The sequence below is a fragment of the Sceloporus occidentalis genome, unplaced genomic scaffold, assembly GCF_023333645.1.
Source record: "Sceloporus occidentalis isolate IW3139 unplaced genomic scaffold, rSceOcc1.0.p SCAF_6, whole genome shotgun sequence".
In the NCBI taxonomy this organism is placed as follows: Eukaryota; Metazoa; Chordata; class Lepidosauria; order Squamata; family Phrynosomatidae; genus Sceloporus; species Sceloporus occidentalis.
This window is the reverse complement of record NW_028316986.1, coordinates 92,973,238-92,994,685: the sequence shown is the minus strand read 5'-3', so window position 1 is coordinate 92,994,685 and position 21,448 is coordinate 92,973,238. Positions and strand designations below refer to the sequence as shown.

Genomic DNA, 21,448 nt, shown 5'->3' with positions numbered 1-21,448 from the left:
ATTTTCAAAGTACTAAACAGCTTGGGATGGCACTGATTGAGAAAACATCCTGCCCCACCTTTCCCAATCAGAACTTTAAGGTCTGCTGGGGTTGCTTCCTCCATGTGCTACTACTGGGAGCAATACTCCATATATAGAGATGAGGAAGATCTCTTTCCTCTTGACAGACAACTGGCACTTGCATTCATTTCACCCAAATACTTGAGCCTTTAAGATGATATCTTACTTTGGAGTCTACTGGATAAGACAGAAAGAGCAGGAGCCAAGGTTACATTCACTGGAACCGGAGCTACCCCACTATCCTGGGATGCTGCCGCACTGCAGAATTAATGCAGTTTGACATCGCTTTAATTATCATAGCTCCATCTTATGGAATCCTGGGACTTGTAATTCATTGTGGCACCTGAGCTCTCTGACAGAGAAGGCTAAATGTCTCACAAAACTACAGATCCCCAAATTCCACTTGGGCAAAATATAACCCACAGGTTATTTCTTTAAGATATCTCCCTAACTCGGAATATCTATCAGGTTGTAAGTCCCTCACACTGGACTTAAATCCCAGTTCCCCTCTGGAACTCATAAAACTTCGTCCACTCACTGGACTCAACAGAACCCTATCTGAAGTTCTTAACTGCCACAACGGAACTTTTACTCTTTCCCTGCCAGCATCTCATTGGCTGAGGGCAGCTGGCTCGTGATCGGCTGCCGCTGTTGCTAGGCTAATCCATCTTTTCTCCACACCATTCTCAACGGAGTGGTCTCTTGGATGCCTATGTCTATATGGATGACCAGCACAAAAGCCAGGGGGGCTCCAACACCACCACTGAGAAAAGCTCAGCCACTTCTGGAAGGAAACTGTCGAGCAGCAAGGCAAGCAGTACACCAATGGAATCCTGGTCCTGTCTCTTCTACACACACCCCTCAAATACACATACTCACACCCAGCAGACTGAAAAACAGAGCACCTGGAGGGGGAAATGGAATAACGATGGACCGCTGCCATCGAGAATTATACTCAGAAACAATTTGGCAATAAGTGTAGCTCATATAATAAAGGAATCACACAGCCACTGCACTTTGTTCCCTACCAAAAAATTTAGCATGCACAACTTAGACATTTCTAAGCTTTCCACAGGGGCTCCTCCATGTAGAGGCATTATACAGTGTGCCCGTGTTATACGTGGGCGTGCTTTACGCAGTCTTGATGTGCTCAAGCCACGGGGAGCGCGCAGGGTGGCGCGTCCCATTCAAACGAATGGGCGCATGCGCCCATGGCACCCCGCGCACCACTGCACACAAGCCCCATTGTTTCTAATGGGGCTTGAGCATAGGCGGAATTTGCCTTACGCGGGGAGGGGGGTCTGGGACGGATCCCCCATGTAAGGCAAGGGCTGACTGTAATAACCCCATTGAGGTGTAATTAATGTATGTAGGACCATGGCTGGGTTTGTACCAAGAATGGTCACCGCTGCACATCAGCTGAAACTGAGTACCAACAGCCAAGGTAGCAGCTGATGTCCTACTACCCTAATAAATCTTGCCAAGAAAAACCTAACTATGAACCTTATATTTTAAAGAAAGTGTAGTAACCATAGCAATTAAAATGCAAAGCTATAGCCATGTTAGTCTGTAGAATCAGTATGCAGACAGATCCTGAAGCACCTTAGAGACGAAGGCCCCATACAGACAGGGCAAAATAAAGCTGCTCTCTACATAGCAATTAAAAACAGACTGACATCCTTTCTCTGGACTAGTAACTAGTAATTTAGCAAATGCCTGCTGCCTCAACCCTGCTTTTACTGATTGTTTTAACAACTGTTAATAATTTAATTGTATTTTATTGTGGGTGGGAAGATTGAGAGGATTTGGGATACAATGGACAATAAGAAATTTATTGTATGCTTATTGTATTTTATGGATATTTTATTGTTCGCCGCTTCAATCTTTTTGAAGAAGCAGGATACAAATAAATAGTAGTAGTAAACATATTGACCAATAGCACCTCTCTTGTCTGAATTAAATTTAAGTTTGTTCATCATTACCCAGTTCATTACTGAATGTAAGCATAGACTGAGAACTTTTACTCCCTTCTCAGAACATAAGAGACTCTAGAGATCAAGCTGCCTACCATCAGCACACTGACAAAACCCATCATCAATCCCTGGATATTTCTCCAAATATTTTTATGTACATGTTGAAAATGAGAAACAAAAATCAAACACTGTCCACCTGCTTAAACCTATCCTATCTAGCTTCTGGTAAAGAGCATCTATTAGAACAATTAAGCCCATTTATGATTCCAAGTCAGGCTGATATGAATCCAAATCATTTTCATTCCAGAATTCTTGAGAGTTAAGTTTGCCACTGTGTGCTCTAGCAATTTACTCCCCCTCCCCAAAAAATGAGTATTTGATACTGGCCAATAAGGATATGGAAAGATGGTAGACAGTGCTACACCATATGCTCAACAGTATTTGTTCAAGGCCAACAATATCAGACTGATATTGATTTATTGATGAAGTAACAGAGTCACCTTTCTACAGTGTATGTTGAGCAAATTAAGTAACAATCCAGTGACAGGGCACTTTTCTTCCTACTGCTGATTTTGGAGTAAGACCTCATGACTAATGAGGAACCATGGAAACTTAGACTTGTTCTTCAATTTAAGTTTAGAAACTACTGGTATTCTGACAAAAGCCACATGACCAGATAAATTCACATGAGTAACAAACATAGAAATAACCATTGAGAAGTTATGTTTCTAAATACCATCTTGATTTCAGAGCTTTCTTTTCAGCTACTGAAAGACAGGCAGACTTTCTATCTAGAAGACAATGACTGCTAGTAATTCCTTGCCCTCTGTGTGAAGACAGAAATCAACACAAGAACACTAACACTTTTTCAATTAATAGGCTACTTAATGCATGAAAGAATAGCATTTAATCTGGTTCTGGCAAAAGACTTATGATTTCACCATATCTTTCATGTTTACTACCATTGCTACCAAAACAGCAGCATTTAAAACAGATGTATAAATTCGTATTTTTAATTCACTTTATCTAGAGCATGGCAACTACTAAAGTACTGAAAATCTCTTCAAGTGTCAAAGTGTTTCAGACCATATGGATAAAGCCAGTGTTAAAGATCTTGTCTAAAATATACAAGTATGTAACATGCAGTTTGTTGTTAACAAAAGGATCTGCAGGTGACAGGTGCTAATTTCCACTGCTGATTTACAGGTATGCTTCAAATTAATGTGCTCCTGGGCATTAGTTCTTTAACAAAAAAAATTGGCAGCAGAGGCAGAAATAACATGGATAGTATATGGACAGGTCCCTACATTTCAAGGTATTTCAACAAACTTTGTATTGAAAGCTAATGATATACACATGTGAAATTAAGCAACCAAGTCAGGTAAGTCTTGCAGAAGTAAACAAAAACAATTTGGATCATCCAGAAACGACCTGAAGGCTTAGTCCAAAAAGAATCCAGAGATCTCTCTCTCTCTCTTGTTTTGCTGCTCATGCTAAATTGGCTTAAGGATTCTGGAGTTTGCTCCTACTTACTTTGCCTGTTGTAGACAAGTAAGCACAGCTACCGTTGAATTGGCATTCCCAACCTAAGGGCTCCACAGAGCACAGGTTAGGAACTGCTGGGCTGGAGTATGATATCATTCTTTTCCACTTCAAGCTCTATTACATTATTTACCGAAAACATGCTGTTGCAACCAAACACCAATAGTCTCTGCTCTCCAGCTCTCCTTCACCACCCCCTCAGTGCTGGTGCTGCTAAAAAGCTTCCAGAGATAGCATGAAAAGGGAACATGAGGCTGGCTGGGTGTAAAAAGACTTTGTAAAAAAGAATCTTCACTGAAGCTGGTTTTTCATGCTGAAAAATTTAACATTTTATAAAATCCTGTGAATTTATAAATCAGATGCATGACAGATTATTGTGACTGTTTTTTACTACTGAAAATATGCACTTATATATTACAGGTGCATCTGCTAATCACAAATTGTGCTTTCTTCTTCTCCCATTAACTTTTCTTAACTTCTTTCTAGTATCGAGATCCTCTCTTTTAGACTAACTTAATATTTTTCCATTTTTGCCACATTGGGACACTTTTGTGCAAGCGAGGAGCAGGATGCAGAGCAGGTCTCCAGAAGATTTGCATTCTCCCACTGGATCACCTCCAGACTGTTCAAGTAAAATCCTCTAAGCATCCAGCAGCCAATTCCTCCCATAAGAACCTGGCCAGTGGTTAAGATCTTTGTTAGAGGTGCAGCTCAGTCTTTCTATCCTCTGTATAAATTAGTAACAAAAACACAGTGCTCTGTCATGGTGCAAGTACGCAACTACTCCTCAATCCATTCCACGAGCAGTTTTCCTCATGGCAGTTTGGCACAGGTTAAAAGCATTACTATTTATACAAACTTTCAATGGGGTACAGGATCTTTTAAGTATTTTCTTACTGGCTGTGGTATATTTTAAGCTTTGATGTTTGCTTCTGCTTACAGTTATAATCTGTGTTTACTGTAGGATTATTGCTGTTGTTTTTACTACTGTTTTATCTTTATCCACTTTGCTTCCTGTACTGCTTTCTTTTTAATTTACTGGAAGCTAACTCAGAAAGCCATGATAAAAGGTTTTGTTTTTACAAATTTATAAGGAATAATACTAAATATTAACCTCATTATTTGGTAGTGAAATATTTGGGTGCATGAGAACCTGGGAAACAGCCATAAAATAGTATTAATATTTATCCCGGGCCCCCAAAAATGAAACAAATGTAGCACAGCCTAAATATTTCATACAGTATACTTTAGAGCTATTTTATAGTGACTTAGGATATGGGCCACAGCTGTGATGATGAAACATCACACTGTATAAGTACACTTACTGTGCCCTGAGCAGCAGTTATAACTGTATAGTCTATAAAGAAATTCAGGTATGCTCTTTCTTACATTCTTTTGTTATAGGATTGTACTCAGAGTTCAGTTTTTTAATAACATGCAGTTGGGTGGGCCTTCCTAGCCTATTACTTCTATCATAAGAAATACCTCCATGAATGTTGATAGTTGAACTTTACAGCCATACAGTAAAGTTCTTTCCCAAAAGAAATATGAAAAGAATAGTGGTAAAGGTAGCTGAAGGCCTGTTAGACAGAATCCAAGATATGGGGGCGAGCAGACAGAATTTGCCTTCTACATGAGAATATTTCAGATAGCCTTCATTATAAAACCTTTATACAGTCGTCCCTCCCGATTCACAGGGGATCCGTTCTGGACATCCTCCTGCGAATCCAGAAAAATGGCAATATTGGAGTCACCATTGGTTTCAATGGCGACGTGCTCCCACATGCGCTGCTGTGCGCATGCCTTGAGCATATGCACCATTTTGTCCCTCCTTGCTTGCCATCTGTGAACAGGCGAGACTGCAGACTACAAGTCCACAAATCAGGAGGGACGACTGTAGTATGTATTCAGCATCTGACCTGTGTTGGTAAGCTAGCTATGCTGAATTGCTTTGCAACTCCATAAAGAAGGGTGTGTGTGTGTGTGTGTGTGTGAGAGAGAGAGAGAGAGAGTGAGTGAGTGAGGTGGGGGAGATATTTTTAAATTTTACTTTGTACACACATGCATAGCTTCCTGCCACATGTAAGATGAGATCACCATCAAATGCAATCAAAAGCAATTAAACATGTCTTAAACTGTAGCTTAAATTATCTTTCCTAGTTTATCATCAGACAGTTGCTGCTGCTTTTTATTAGGATACCAGAATAATTTGACTTTTGATCCCTTAACTGTAGAACTAGCATAAACTGCATCGGGCAATTTTTATGTCCACATTTTCATAGACATCCTTCTAGAACACACTCTTTAAACACAATTCCAGAACTGCCTCAGAAGCTGGAGATACATCCCCTTTAACTGGCATGTAATCACATTTAAAGATGATTGTCAGAAGCAAATGATTATTTGTGTACACGTGGTGGTCTTATACATGCAGATAAAGGTTTTCGATTCATTTTAAAGAGACATATACAATATATACTTAACTATAAGTCGACCTCATGTATAAGTCGAGGTCAGGTTTTGGGGCCAAAATTATACATTTTGCCATGACCCGTAGATAGGTCGAGGGTAAAACTTGGAGACTCATGCATTGTGTGTATGTGTGCATATAGCAAGAAAGACTCTCATTGAGGCTTTTTGTTTTGTCCTTTTAGCTTTCATTTCAGCCAGACGTGCAAGTGGGAGAGGGACTTTTAAACAAGCAGCAATATCAATCAATCACCCAGGATTGCTTCTGCTTTGCTCCAGAGAGAAATAAACTCCTCTCCACACCACATAGCAAAATCTGAAAGAGCTGCTATCACATTACCATAATGACCCATAAAATAAGTCAACTTGGGATTTTGGGGACAATTTTTGGGCATAAATTGCTAGACGTATAGATGAGTATATACAGTACTAGACTCAGCCCTCCACATCTGCAGGGGTTAGAGGTGCAAGACCCCATGAATGTGGAAAAAAAGCAAATAACTCCCTATCCCACAGAAGCCAGATACAGAGATGGGTGGGTGGCGAAGAGGAGTAGTCATGTGCACTCCTCTTTTTTCCCACCCCTCTCATCCCTTTAACTAGCTTCCCGCCCCTTTCCCAGGCAGTTGGGTATCTGCCTTGCCCAGGCATCCATCCAACTGAGACAGAGCCTCAGAAGGGATGTAAGAAGAAGTATGGTAAGAAGAAAGCCCTCCACCATCATCTGGCCTCTGAGGGAGAGAGAGGGGCAGGGCAGGCCAGCTCCATCAGGCCTAACCAGAGAAAGAACAAGGGCCCTCCCTTCAGTCCATTTGCCTTGGTCCAGGCCTCAGAGGAGAGAAGATCTGCTGGAATTGACCCCTTCCCCACTGCCATTCCATTCTCCTTTTTTGTCATGTCTTTTTAGTTGTAAGCCTGAGGGCAGAGAACTGTCTAATTAACAATTTGTAAACTGCTCTGAGAGCTTTTTTGAAGAGTGGGGTATAAATGCTCCAAATAAATAAATAAAGTATCCATCCCTTCTCCTTTCCCAGGTGGATCAATGCCTGAGCAAGGCAGGAACCCATCTGCCCAGGAAAGAGCCTTGGAGGGGATGGACCCATCGCCTCCTCTTTCCCGAGTGGATCGGTGCCTGCCTTGCCCAGGCACCCAGCAGCACGGGAAAGAGCCTTGGAGGGGATGGTTCCCTCCAAGGCTCTTTCCCAGGTGGATGGGTGCCTTAGCAAGGTGGGTACTGATCCACCTGGGAAAAGGGCACAGTTTGGACACACACGCTTCCCGGCTTCTCCCTCCTGGACTTTTTACCCTTAGAGGAAAAGCCCAGAAAAGAAGAGGAAGAGTGCGCACACACCCAGCCTTTATTTGCGAATAATCAAAACTGTGGGTGTCAATGTATAAAGCTTTTATAGCTATCTTGAATCTCATTTTGGGAGAAAGGCAAGATATAAATCCTATAAATAAATAAATTTTAGAATAATATAGACACACATGGCTATATCTATATCTATATCTATATAAGCTGAGCTAAGATTTCAAATTGAATAACAGCTGCTAAACTTCACTCCAAAGATGAAAAAAAGTTTTTCAATAGGCTAATTGTACAGAAAATTGCACTCGTCCCTCCACATTCACAGTTTTGACTTTTGCAGCTTTGACTGTTTGCGGGTTTGATTAATATGCTCTCTCCCTAGGAATCTCTAGGTGCTCTAGAGAAATTCTGCTGGAAATTGACCATAGAGTTGCACTGGAGGATCTACAGATTCCTAGAGAATACACTTCTCTGGGTATTTGTACATCCTGCAACATGATTCTATGGTCAATTTCTGGCAGATGTTGACCACAGACTTCTGTTGGGGAACCCAGAAATTCCTAGAGAGGCTTTCTCTCAGTTTAGAAAAGTACTGTTTATTTATTGGTGGGGTTTTTTTTTTTCATTTTCATGAGGGTCCTATGCTCCTAACCCCAGTGAATATGGAGGGAGAAGCATAATTGCCAGCAATTAGCAATGAAACTTCTTTTCTGTTGCATAAAATCACTCAGAACTGGCACAATACTTTACTGTCAGTTTCAGGAGGTTAGCAGACTTCATAGCTGTTTTGTGGGAATATTAATGAGAAACCTTAACTAGCCATGGAATCACACATTAAGAGGTAGCACTACAAAATCTGGACTGTGGACATAAAACTAGCACAAATTCTTGGCATAGGTTTTTGAGTAAGTATGACTAGGGGTGTTCAGTAGGACTCCCATATCAGGAAGTCACACACTTATTGACAGAATTCAAAGACATAGACTTCTTAGTCTGGGGAATCAGAGTGGAAAGGGGTCTTGTAGCCCCTTTGAGACTAACTGAAAGAGAGAAGCTGGTAGCATGAGCTTTACTGATGGTGGCACAAAACTAAATATTTATTGGGTATATAACCAAACCTTGTCATATATTATGAGAAAATCTCAGATTTCAAACTTTCTGGAATAGCTGTCAAGAATATCCCTTCCACAAACAACAGGGCTCTTCTGTTCAAAGAAGGGCTCCCAAAGGATGGAGGGAAAGCCAATTCCTTTTGCAACCCTGAGATCCACTGCCCACACTGTTCCAGTAGGTCCCCAAATCCAAACCAACATTTTAGAGCAGTGCAGAATAAAAGAGACACCAACAAAAATCACAGGGCAAATTCTCCAGCAGAAAAGTTCCATGACTGGAGTTACTCTGGATCTAAGTCCCTCCATTTTATTTATCCCAGTTCAAACAAATACTAATCCATAAGCAATATATTTTAAAGCACATTAATTCATAATCACTGTCCACAAACATGCAGTTCCACCATTTTCAATAGATGCTAATTAAGAAAGGAAAAACACAATGCATAAGCAATATTTCTCAAGTGTTTGAAAGAAAGTGTTACTTAGGTAAGTAAAAGAAACAAAACATTGACAGGAAACAAGAGGACAGCTTAGAGATCGCTCAACACTATGCTGACAAATGTGATGTAGTAATTTGGAAAGCACATGAAAAGTCAAAGGTTGGATTGCAAACTCAGTGCTTTGCTTCCTGCAGTGACATGTTTTAGCCCATACTTCAGAGGGGGTGGGGGTTACATCCTCAGTGAATCAAAGCAGGATATACAAAACTGAGAAATGATAACTAACATTTTGTATGTAACAAAATACAATGTTAATTTGTTCTGTGGAGAGGTAGGTTCAACCATGAAATAAACTGAGTGACTAAGGATTCACACAGAATAACCTAATTTAGATGGTCCTTTGTGCTGCACAAGCACCTTGGAAAATAACAGGTTTCAAAAGTAATTACCCAGGGACCTAGATTTTAATGTTCCCAACTATACAAAGATCTAATTGTAACTGTCACCAAGAACACATCTTTGCATTAGTGTTACATATAAATAAAAACACCTCCTGGGAAGAGAAGTGATTTACTAAATATTAACATTAGATTTAATTTAAAGCATCTAACTCCTTCAGAGTAGGACTCACAATCTATCTACCCAACAAAGTTGTCCAAAGCAGGAAATATAAGGCACAAGTATTCCTCCCCTCCTGCCCCAGAGATTCTTAACTGACTTGGTCCCAGATCTAATTTTCATGTTGGTGCTTCCAGGAAGTTGCTGTTCCAGGTTGTTCTTTCCTGGAACAGCCCTACAGAATGCTAGTTACCTAGGGCATTCCAAATTTGATGTTGAAAGTGCCTGTAAGGAGGAATTACAGACAGGCATAAGGTGAGAGAATAATTGGGAAGGACTGTACATGAAAGTCATCACTACAGAGACCAAGAACAGCTTTATTGAAACATGTTCATTAAGCTATCTTTTTACTGTATAACTTGCTTTGAAAACTTTTTTTAATTGAAAAAGTGGCATCCAGTTTAAATATACAAAACTGCTTCAAGCTAAACGTTTATAGGAATTATATCAAGTTATATAGGAGTTTTATATAAGTTATAGACGTTATATATAAGTTATATCAAGAACAAATAGAGCACAAAACAATGTATATTCACAGGAGGACATAAGTATACTATGGCCCGTTACAGACGGGTGGAAAGTATGTGCTCGGCACGTACTAGGGTTAGAAAGGGGTGTCCTTTCTGGATGCCCCGAACCCTAGTACATGCTGAGCGTGTACAAAATGGTGGCGCCCGTTCTACACGGGCGCTGCCATTTTGACGTCATGCGGCGGAAATGACACTGTGAGTGCGCCATTGGCGCCTTGCGGCATCATTTCTGCGGCGCAAAAAGAAACTGCATTTTGCAGCTTCTTTTTTGCTGCACTGAGGAGTTGTGTGGTTTTGCCGCTGGGGCTCCTCAGTGCAGCAAATGATGGCGCTGGCAGACCACTCTTTTTGGGCAGTCTGTAAAGCGCCTATAAAAACTATCCCATGAAAGTTTTACTAAATCAATTTTTCTACGCCAGTGAAAGGTACCAAGGTCTTTTAAATGCTATTTACTACATACTAGTAACAGAAACCTTTTAGAAATATCATATTTTTCATACATTCTATCAAATTTAGTCTGCTGTAAAGATACAATAAGAGAATCTGAATACTGATATTAATGATATAAAAAGCTTTTTAGATTGCCATTTGTGCGAAAAACATGAAACTCCCAAACATAAAATATCTGTAAATACTTCAACAACCTTGAAATCTCTTCATATGAGACTATTTTCAGAAAGCTACATCACATTCTCTTAAAATTACATTTGCTTTCTAGTTTCCAAAATATAAAAAACAGCAATTTATTAAGCATTTAACAGTTTTAAAAGTTACTGCTAAAAATTCGGGACCCAGTGACACTGCCTCAAAGCTGAGACACTAGGTCACATTATGATGGTCACATTCCAGAAGCAGTTCAGTGCCACGTATGCAGCATGTCCTACATTTAACCTAACCTTTATTTTAAACAAAATTAACAGCTGGGGAATTTGGGGTAGGTTAGCCTCTTCCCTGTACATGTCGCATAGGGAGTATGTGTGAACTTTACAGCTATAAACAGATTTATTTGACTATGTATGGAAACTTTGAATATGCAGGAATTAGAAATATGAACACCTTCAAAAACAGTGTCCCATGATCCTATAAATCTGATGAATATGTTTTAAGCGTATAATTTAGGGTGGTGCTGTTCTCTAACATCGAAAAGAGCACATAATGAACAATAGCAAAGTGCAGGGGAGGGGGACGGGGACTGGTCTGTAATATAACACTCTTTCTTTCTTTCAGCCAAAACTGTTATATCCAAGATCTGACGAATCCATCCTCCATTGAAATGAGAATGTTTGTTCTGGAATGTGCTGACTTTAAATTACTAGTTTCTGCAGATGTTTTTTCCTAAGCAAAAGAATTATATTAGCAGAATTGGTCAAGTCTTTCTTTTAAAAAAAGACTCATGAGTGCCTCAGAAAAATACAGATGTTCCCTTTATACACATGCTATTGCACAACAGAAGAATATACAATATAGTGAAGACAAGATGTGTTTCCCTACTGCTGCTGGTCAAAAGACACTGTAGTCCTATTCCCTCTTTTCCTCCTTAACATATTTTCTGTGGTAATTAAAAAAGATGGGAAAAGATAGGTGAGTTACAAACGCAAGACACTGCAGTAATCTGGCCCTCATGAAATTCTGTGACGATGGCAGAGGAATCACAGTACAACAAAAGCCTCATCTGAGAGCACCAAGAAACTAATTAAAAATGGTTTTCAGATAAATGTGAAAAATGTAATACCAAGAGATAGGACTTATTTCTCTCAGGTCTCACAACAGCAAAGATAATACAAAAACTAATAGAAACGAACTAAAAGTCGGGGTTCTTTCAAGTGCTTTTGGTAAAAAGCTACCAGCTCTTTAACAGTTAAAATTTACAGAAAAAGAAATAGACTCTATTAGGAAGGAAAGCACCAAACTTTCCTCAGGCTAAAAAATGAAAAGAAAAAGTTTTTTAAAGTACAGTTTAAAATACAGTTGTCCCCTGTATTTCAAACATCAACTCCAGAGGAAAATAGCTTTCTCCTTCCTAGGTACACAACACCTATCACTCTGGTTCAACTCCACTGCCAAACAGGCTAAGGAAAAGGGATGTTTGCTTCCACAAACATGAACTTCCCTGCATGTTTTCTGTGGTAGCTTTAACTCTAAGGCAGCTATAATAAAAATATGTGCCCTGGCTGTTTAACACTTCCTATCACCTGTTGAAAACCCAGCAGGGTGCAATGGTTTGAGTGCTGGACTATGACTCTGGAGACCAGGGTTCAGTCAGCCTCAGGGGAAAGCAATGGCAAACCTCCTCTGAACAAATCTTGTCAAGAAAACTCCATGTCAGGGTCAACATAAGTCAGGAACTACTTGAAGGCATACAACAACAACATTACCTGCTGAGCTTTTCAAGACACAATATAAGCAGTTGTACAGTTCTCCACTGATGTACAGCAGTCCAAAATTTCTGGCTAGCCTTGGTACATAACTGTTATTTATGGTTATCACTGGCTCTTTCTATCCCCAGACTCTATAACCTAGATCACAGAGAGAGTGAGAAAAAGGATCAATTGTCACCAACTCTGGAAACACCTAGATCCAGTCTACCTCAAACCACAGTTCAAAGGAAGATTGCCTTCTCCCTTCATTAAGTTCCCTAAATGTGTCAAGGACTCAGTGCCAGGAGCATATCTATATTTCCTATTGGCATATTCCTCCTTATTTTTTATTTGTAGAAAATAAAACAATGATGCATTTGTTTACAATGATGCATTTGTGATTCAGCCTATTTGTATACCTTTGTAGATGAATATTTTAGCCCATTTCGCTTATATTGAAATACCAGAAAAATACAGTAAAGCTAATTCTAGAAACCATCTTTTTACAAAATATACTGACACAGCATACATCAGTACAGCACACACTGACATAAACACATTTTGCACTGTGTACAGAACAATATCTTTTCAGAGATCTAAGGTGATGATGTTGTAAAGCTTTTGTCTGAAGTACACATTTATTTTTTCCTGTTCCACTATGATCTCTTGTTACACTGGTTTCACAGGTATCTGCAATACTCCAGGGTATACCTGTGGAAAAAAGTAGCTCCATGCAACATGAACATGTGTTAATATGGATCATGACCATCAACTGAGCAGCCAGCACATGTAACACTCTTTCCTATATCTCAACACAAACAACATTTAACCATTTATGTTGAGAATGCAATACTAGTTTTTCTCGTCAGTTCTGGATCCATTACAACATTAAAAATCAACAAAATAAAAAACACAATAAAGAACAATAGCAGGTGGAGGAAAAAAACAATTTGCTCGCAACTACATCATGGACAGGACATAAAATAATTACTTAACTCTACTTAGAAACGTAAGTCATGTTCTGATAGGTATAGCTCAGCCATACTGCACAGCCACCAGAATATGGTAATACAGTCGGCCCTCCCTATAAGTGGGCTTGCCTTCCACAGCTTTGAGCTTATGCGGAAGGCAAGCCTGGCAGAAGTAATGGGGCACATGCGTACCCACGCCGCATGCCCTACCGCGAGCACACATCCCATTATTTTCTATGGGGCTTGAGCATACGCTCTTTTCTCCATACACGGGGGATCCGGAACGGGTCGCCCGCATATGGGAAGGGCAGACTGTACTAAAAGTACGTAGGAAGAGAAACATAGCTAATTCCCTATCAAATCTTGACTGTCTTGTGAATTCAGTTCTATACATATTAGAAACAGAACTTTAACTATTGTACATCTGTGTATGTGGGGTATCTGTCTCTCTGTGTGTGTGTGTTAAGAGTATACATGTAACATTCTAAGATCTCCAAGTACACAAACTTTTCTGTAATAATTTATTTCAGAGAATAAATGATATGTGTAAATTAAAGCTTGTGTCTGAAATGTGTAGGTGTCATAAGGTCTTCATTAGTTTGGGTGCAACAGCCTAAACACAGGGTTGTTTGTCATTAACCCTGGCCTAGAGGATCTATGAACCAGGTGTTAAAAATGTTTTTCTTCTACAATTCTCCAATTTCATTCCTTTCAGTTTAAAAATTATCAAGGGGGGGGGGGGTGTTATGTCAAAGTATGCTATCAAGTTTTTTCTCTCACTCCAAACAACTGTAAGGCAGCGTGAGATACTACTATAACCAAATAGAAAACTTACAATTGTCCTTATGTTAATAGGGCGAGGCCAACAGCTTTCATCAGATTCTCAAAGGAGTCCAGGACCAATAAAAGGATAAGAACCACTGGCCAAGTAGTAATCCTGCGAATTCGTGAGTTCCACTTTTGAAATCCTTTGGTTGCCTGCCAGCAGCCTGAGGGCTGTATGTTGTGCAGGCCTAGCCCAGAGGAAGGGAAATAGAAAAATACAGTCGCCCCTCTTAACCCGGGGATTTCAGATCCACAGCCTCGATAATGCACAGAGGGGCGACCTCCATTCATTCTAGTGGCACACACGCCCAGCACGTGTGCCAGGGGGTGCGCACTGTTCAAGTCTATGAGGCTTGAATACATGCGAACCTCTGTTTTCACGGGGGGTGGGTGGGTCTGGAACAGATCCCCTGTGCAAACAGAGGGCCAACTGTAATACAAAGGTTTGTATACAAGATAGTACACAGAATTAGAGAATGATAATTCCTGTATATAATAATAATAATATCAATCAATCAAAGCCTTTATTACAGTCAACAGACCTCCATATAATAATAATAAAATAATATATGGTAGACAAATACAACACTAAAAATGGAAGGAACATTATTGTTGGTTGGAGGTACAATTTTCTCAAGCAGAAAAGGTGTCATTCCTTTTGAACTGCTTCTTGTCTTTTTCTGGTGACCCTCATTGCAAGTATCTAGCATCTGCTGTCTTTTACCTTGGCCTCTGTTAACCTTTCCACCTCTCCCCTCAGATGACACAGACAGCATACCACAAACGGGAAACAAAAAGCTTATTGCTTTGCCTTGCTATAGGATAAGAAGATCAGAAGGATGTGAGGCAAAAACTGCCCCCCCCCAAAAAAAAAACCTCAGGAACTATTTGAAAGTTTGAGTAAGAACTGAGCTCTAACCAAGATTGACAGAAGGAAGCAGAGGACAGCTAGGTGTACATGGTTCAGGGTGCATTCACAATTTTACTTGCATAAAATGAAAGTTTTTATATTTTTAAATTGAGTTTACCAAACAGTGCAATTTTAAATGCTAAGTTATGAAGTATTTTATGTTGCTAAGGAAATAAAATCAGTGTATGTTTGTTTTGAAAATAACATTGCACACATTTCAATTGTCCCACTCTTTTAATTTTCCCCATACACAAATAAAGGAGGAAAAAAGCCTATCCCCCCTCAATTTCACAATTTCCAAAAATCTGCATCTTTAACATCCATAATGGGAGGAAGCAGGGACTAGTTCTTAGAAGGTCCAACCCTTGAAATAGGGAAAAAAATACTCATTGCTAGGCAAAAAGCCCCACCTCTTATCAGGACACTTCATTCACATAAACACTTGAAATAGTACAATCCTCTCTCACAGCCCAACATAATTCAAACACTGCTGTCAGAATAAGAAAACAATAAAGCCTTCCCCACTACCCTCAAGAAAGTAGCACAACCATTTCTAGAATGCTCATTTCACTCCCCAGTCAAAGCCCAGCAAAGCAAGCTGCTCTGAAAATCACAACATCCAGTTCACCAGGCAAACTACAAGGTGAAAAACACAACAACATCTCCCGCCTTGACAGCTTTTTATAACAGCTTTTGTCCTATGCAACTCACTCATGCAATGAGGTATTCTAATCGTAAGCATGTCCATTTAATGAAACCCGTCAAAAGCCCATGTATATTTTCTTTGCCTGTAATGAATGGTTCAAAATGTGAAGACGGGGAGAAAGGAACCTAATTATATCCCTCATTTCTAAAATGCAGCAAGACATCGAACTGAAGGAGAAACTTCAGAATAAAACTGCAAGTGATCTCTTTCCACATACTCTCAAGTAAGATGGGTTATGATTAACTTCATTTTTATTTATTTGTTTATTTATTTAGAGTATTTATACCCCCCTCTTCAGCTACAAAGGCTCCCAGAGCCACTTACAAATTGTTAATTTGACAGTTCCCTGCCAATTTGACAGTTCCCAAGGACCAATGTTCTGAAGAATATAAACAGGCACCTTCTTGTACCATGTATCTCAAATGAACAGTAAAGATGCTTGATGCTCTAGCAAGGAATGCATGAAACAACCTTTATACCAGTAAGTGGCTACTATCATGTAACTGATTAATGCAAATACCTACTACTCTGTCTTTGTTTTTTGAGAATATCAAATTTATCCCTTATTGCAACAGCTCCCCTGGCTACCAGCACAATTCAAAATGCTGTTTATGACCTATAAAACCCAATATGGCTCGGGTTCGGGCTATCTGAAAGTCTGTCTTCTCTCATATGAGCCTTCCTGTGTTTTGAGATCTTCTCTGGAAGTCTTTCTCTCTGTCCTGCCACCCTCAAAGCACTTCTGGTGGGAACATGGGAGAGGGTCTTCTCAGTGGCTGTTCCCAGGTTCTGGAAAAGCTAGACTAGTGCTCCCTCTGCTATCTTTTTGGCTAGCATTTTGTTTGTTTGTGTCAGCAGACCTTTGACAGCTGATTGCAGCCCTTCAGAATGTGCTGCACTGTCCACTTGTTGTTGTCCTATCATCTTGCTTTTAACTGCTTTTAATTCTATTGTTACCATAATTGTATTATTATTATTATTTGTATGATCTGAATTTTAAACCTGTATCTGTTTTAACCTTCGGAAGATCCCTTACGTCCCATACTGGAAAAAAGATGGGATAATAACAGCAGCAGCAGCAGCAGCAGCAGAGCCTTCTGACAGTCAGGGTGTTTTTCCAATGCTGGGTGGAGAGACAGGCACTGTTGCTTCTTTGGCCCAGTAGCTTTGAGGGAACCCATTTGCCACTTCACATGTTCTAGTCTATTTAAGGCTGCCTAATACTTGCTGCGCATCATCTTAAGCTTTTCCATCATGCCCATCATTTCCCCTCCTCCCTTCCCTGCTATTTTGCTTTACCGCCTGAATAAGCTGGAGAATTAGAAAGCTTGTTCACTACTCTATGGCTTTTCTCCATGTCATTTTTGATGTATGCCAACCCTGTTGTTGTTGTGTGCCTTGAAGTCGCTCATATGCCATTTTGAGATAGGATGAAGAATTCACAAGATAATTTATTCAGAGGTTAGTTCACATGTGATGTTGTGCGTGCCTTCAAGTCATTTCTGACTTACGACAACCCTAAGGCAAACCTATCATTCTTGGCAAGATTTGTCCAGAGGTTTGCCACTGCTTTCCCCTGAAGCTGAGAGCATGAGACCTGCCCAAGGTCACCCAGTGGGCTTCATGGCTGAGTGGGGAATTGAACCCAAGATGCCAAGACTCAAGCCTCTTCTCCACGTTGGATCTGGTGGGTCCAAAATACACCAGCAGAAATGGCCCTCCATTTTTGTGGGGGATCTGTTCTGGACCTGCACCCTGAAAATGAAGGCTCGTGCATATTGAAGCACCATAGGTGCACCATTGAAAATAGTGGAGGTCACCCCTCTGTGGATATTTAAGGTCATGGATCTCAGATCCGCAAGTTAGGAGAGGCGACTGTAATCCAGTTTGACACCACTAACTGCCATGGCTCAATACTATGGAATTCTGGGAACTGTACTTTAGTGAGACATTTAGCCTTCTCTGTCAGAGCACTCTGCTGCCACAATAAGCTACAATTCCCAGGATTCTCTGGCACTGAGCCAGGGCAGTTAAAGCAGTCTCAAGCTGCGTTATTTCACATTTTGGACCATGGTGACCCCATCACGGGGCTTTCTTAGCAAGTTCAGCTGAGGGGGTTTGCCTTTGCCATCCTCTGAGGCACTTTATGAACTTTGTCACGAAGGAAAAATCAGGAGTTTAAACAGCGATTATCCCGTGAAAATCATGCAATCGCAATTAACATTTTCACACGATGTCGCAATTAAAGTGCCATTATCCTGGGTATAAACAGGCAGTAAAAAGCAACAAATCCCGTGAATGGTTTGTTGCTGGTTATTGCCCGTTTATTCCCAAGAAAATGGCTTTTTAATCGTGATCTGTGTGAAAATGTTAACCGTGACTGCGTGATTTTCACAGGATGATCGCTGTTTAAACCCCCTATTCTCCCCATGTGACAAAGGCCTATGACTTTACCTGGACCAAAAAGAGCTGCTTTTGCTCTACCGTGGCGTTTCATTTCACTCCATTTCTCTCTGTGTGTCTCAATGGAGCACCACGGTGACCTTAACAATCCCAGTAAACATCATCCAGGGCAGGGATCCCTGATGTGGGTCACAGCCTCTCTTAACCCACAGCAAGGCCAGGCTTCCAGGGTCAGAAGCGGCCTCCCTGGGAGGCACTCAACTAGGGCCTGGTCAGCCTCCTGGGGCAGCACCTTCCTCCTGTGGGAGGGAAAGAGGGAAGGAGGGTGTGTGCCAGCGAGGGAAATTTGAACCCAAGGTGGGGCAGAGTCAGAGAGGGACGTTGCCTCTAAAGCCTGGCCCTGCTGGCCAACTTCCATGATCAAATGGAAGCTCAAAACACTCCTAGAAATGTAAACCCATGCTTCTTAGCTCAGGCTCAAAATGGAGGGCCTTCAAGAAAAAAGATGGAGGACCTAACTCCATAAAAGCTAAGAACACTAATATAAATGTACACGCATGCTTCTTAATCAGGCTCAAAATGTAGCACCTTTGAGAAAGATGGAGGGCAGGACCAAATGGAAGCTCAAAACACTCCCAGAAATGTAAATCCATGCTGCTTCTTAGTCATGCTCAAAATGGAGGACGTTTTGGAATTCCTCCTGGACAGAAAACAAAAGCTAAACACACTCACAGAAATGTAAATGCACACTTCTTAGTCGTGCCCAAAGTGGAGGGAAAATGGAGGGCAGGACCAAATGGAAGCAGAAATCACTCATGTAAAAGAATAAATCCACGCTCCTCAGTCGGGCTCAGAATGTAGGACTTGCAAGAAAAGTGGAGGGCATTTCGCAATAAAAGCTTGAAACACTCACAGAAACGCAAATCTGTGCTTCTTAGACAGGCTCAGAGTGGAGGACCTAAAGAAAAATGGAGGACATGGCCAAATAAAAACTAAGAACACTAATATAAATATCAACTTGTGTTTCTTAATCAGGCTCACAATGGAGGACTGTCAAGAAAAACGGAGGACACTCTCAAACGAAAGCTCAAAGCACTCCTAGAAATGTAAATCTGTGACACTTTAATTCCATTTTAACGCATCACTTTTGTGTGCTTTCAAACTCTGCTCTTCTTTTAAACTGTGAGGCGTCCTGAGCCCCAGTTTTGGGAAGGAAAAGAGGGAATACAAATAAACATCATCATGATGATATCATGATGTCCTCCATTTCAGCCTTCTGTCCTGGAGGAGTGTCCTCCATTTCAGTCTCCTGTCCAGGAGGACCCCTGAGTCCCCCAGTTTTGGAGGAGGAAAAGAGAGATGCAAATAAACACGACGACGATGATGATGATAATGATGGAAGTCCTCCATTTCAGCCTTAGGTCCAGGAGGAACTCCAAAAACAGCCCTCCATTTTGAGCGTGGCTAAGAAGCACGGGCTTAGATTTCATCATAGGAGTGCTTTAAAGGAATTAATCCGGTTTGGTCCCGCTCTAAGTGTCGCGGCGGGGCCATGCTCTGGAATTCTGGGAACTTCCAGAGCATGGACCCGCGTCACTTAGAGCGGGACCAAACTGGTTTACTCCTCAAGTGCAGACGCTTACCAAACCACTCCTCTAACTTACCTCCCTCCCTCCTTCGGCGGCCTTCCTTCCTTCTTTCCTTCCTTCCTTCCTTCCCTCTGGCCGTCGTGGTCCTCTTCCTCCTTCCCTCCCTCCCTCCCTTCCTTCCCCGCTCGGAGGCCGCCGCCGCCGCCGCGTCGTCGCCCCCTTCTTCCCTCCTCCTCCTCCTCCTCCTCCTCCCTGACTGAGCCTCAGCCTCATTCGAAATTGAAATTCCCTGCCTGGCCAGAGGCGCACCAACCTTAAGCCGCCTCCGCCGTTAGTCCCGCCCCACTCTCCCCTCTGGGCCAATCGCGGCCGGCCTTCAGCTCCCGTCCTGGGCCCTCGCGCCCGTCAATCACAGCCTCCATTTCGAACCCCTCCGTTTACCTCAGGCGCGGCGTTGAAACCAGAGGCCCCCGTTCCTCCGTTTGTTGCCACGGGGGCTCCGCTCCCGACTCATGGCGCCACCCTGCTATCAAGGGGCTTCCCAATGACGACAAGGAGTAGTGTTGTTGTTGTTGTTGCCCCTGCTTCCCCCCCCCCCGAGGATGAGAGAGTGTGACTCGGGACACACGCGGGGGTTTCCATGGACCCTGGTCTCCAGAATCGTATAGTCCCAACACACAAAGCACTGTTACCCACAAACACACAACGCCACACTGGCTTACTTCCAATGTGGAGAGAGGTCTTGTATCACCTTTGAGGCCGACTGAAAGGAAAACGTTGGCAGCATGAGCTTTCCTAGACCTCAGTCCACTTCCTCAGATGCGTTCCTCCAAATGCTGCCAGCTTTCTTTCATTTAGTCTCAAAGTTGCTACACAGACTAACACGGCTATATCTTTTAATCCTAGGATTTGTATGGAAGCCGTTTGATTAAGGCACACGGCAACAACACTAATATACAGGTTGAGCATAAGATGGGGTTTCACAGCATTAACTCCAACATATATTGCTCCCCATCAGTTTTCTAAGGGAACAGAAAAAAGATCTTGTAGCACCTTTGAGACTGACTGACTGAAAGAAAGAAAGAAGTTGGCAGCATGAGGTTTACATAGACTTCAGCCTACTTCCTCAGATGCATTTGGTGGAGTGGGAGCCAGGGACAGACTTGTATATCCCACTGGTATGTGAGGATGTCAGTACAGATTACAAATCCTATATATGTCTGTAGCTGGCCACCACTCCACCAAATGCATCTGAGGAAGTAGGCTGAAGTCTAGGAAAGCTCATGCTGCCAACTTCTTTCTTTCAGTCAGTCAGTCTCAGGTGCTGCAGGATCTCTCTGCATATGACTCTACAGACTAACATGGCTCTAGCTTGCTTCCAAGTTACTCTTATGCACATTTTCCTTTGGATTGTAATACTGATAAATAATGGAAGGAGTAAATCCAATCTCTGGTGAGAGTAAACAACAACAAAGAATACTGACTTATCTTCCGAATTCCAGCCCTAAATGAATAATAGCAGATGCCACTGTTAATGTTAAGCCTGCTGTCATAGTGTCATTTGCGGCTTTGACTTTTGTAGATTTGTTTATTCATGAATTTTATTAATACGTCATCTCTAGGGATATCTAGGT

At 41.5% G+C, this 21,448-nt stretch overlaps 1 protein-coding gene across 12 annotated transcripts in view; it reads right to left on the bottom strand.

Annotated features, from left to right (window-relative positions):
* The window catches only part of LOC149311114 (band 4.1-like protein 2), a 139,072-nt gene extending 119,110 nt beyond the window's left edge, over nucleotides 1–19,962 (bottom strand). For 11 of the 12 annotated variants that reach the window (XM_089530378.1, XM_089530379.1, XM_089530381.1 and 8 more), the window contains exon 1: nucleotides 19,890–19,962. The gene's annotated coding sequence lies outside the window, so the exon portion shown is untranslated. Of the gene's footprint in view, nucleotides 1–12,428; nucleotides 12,524–19,889 lie in introns of those variants that run through there. The other variant, XM_089530377.1, reaches the window with a different exon arrangement.
* Between the last annotated feature and the right edge of the window lie 1,486 nt (nucleotides 19,963–21,448).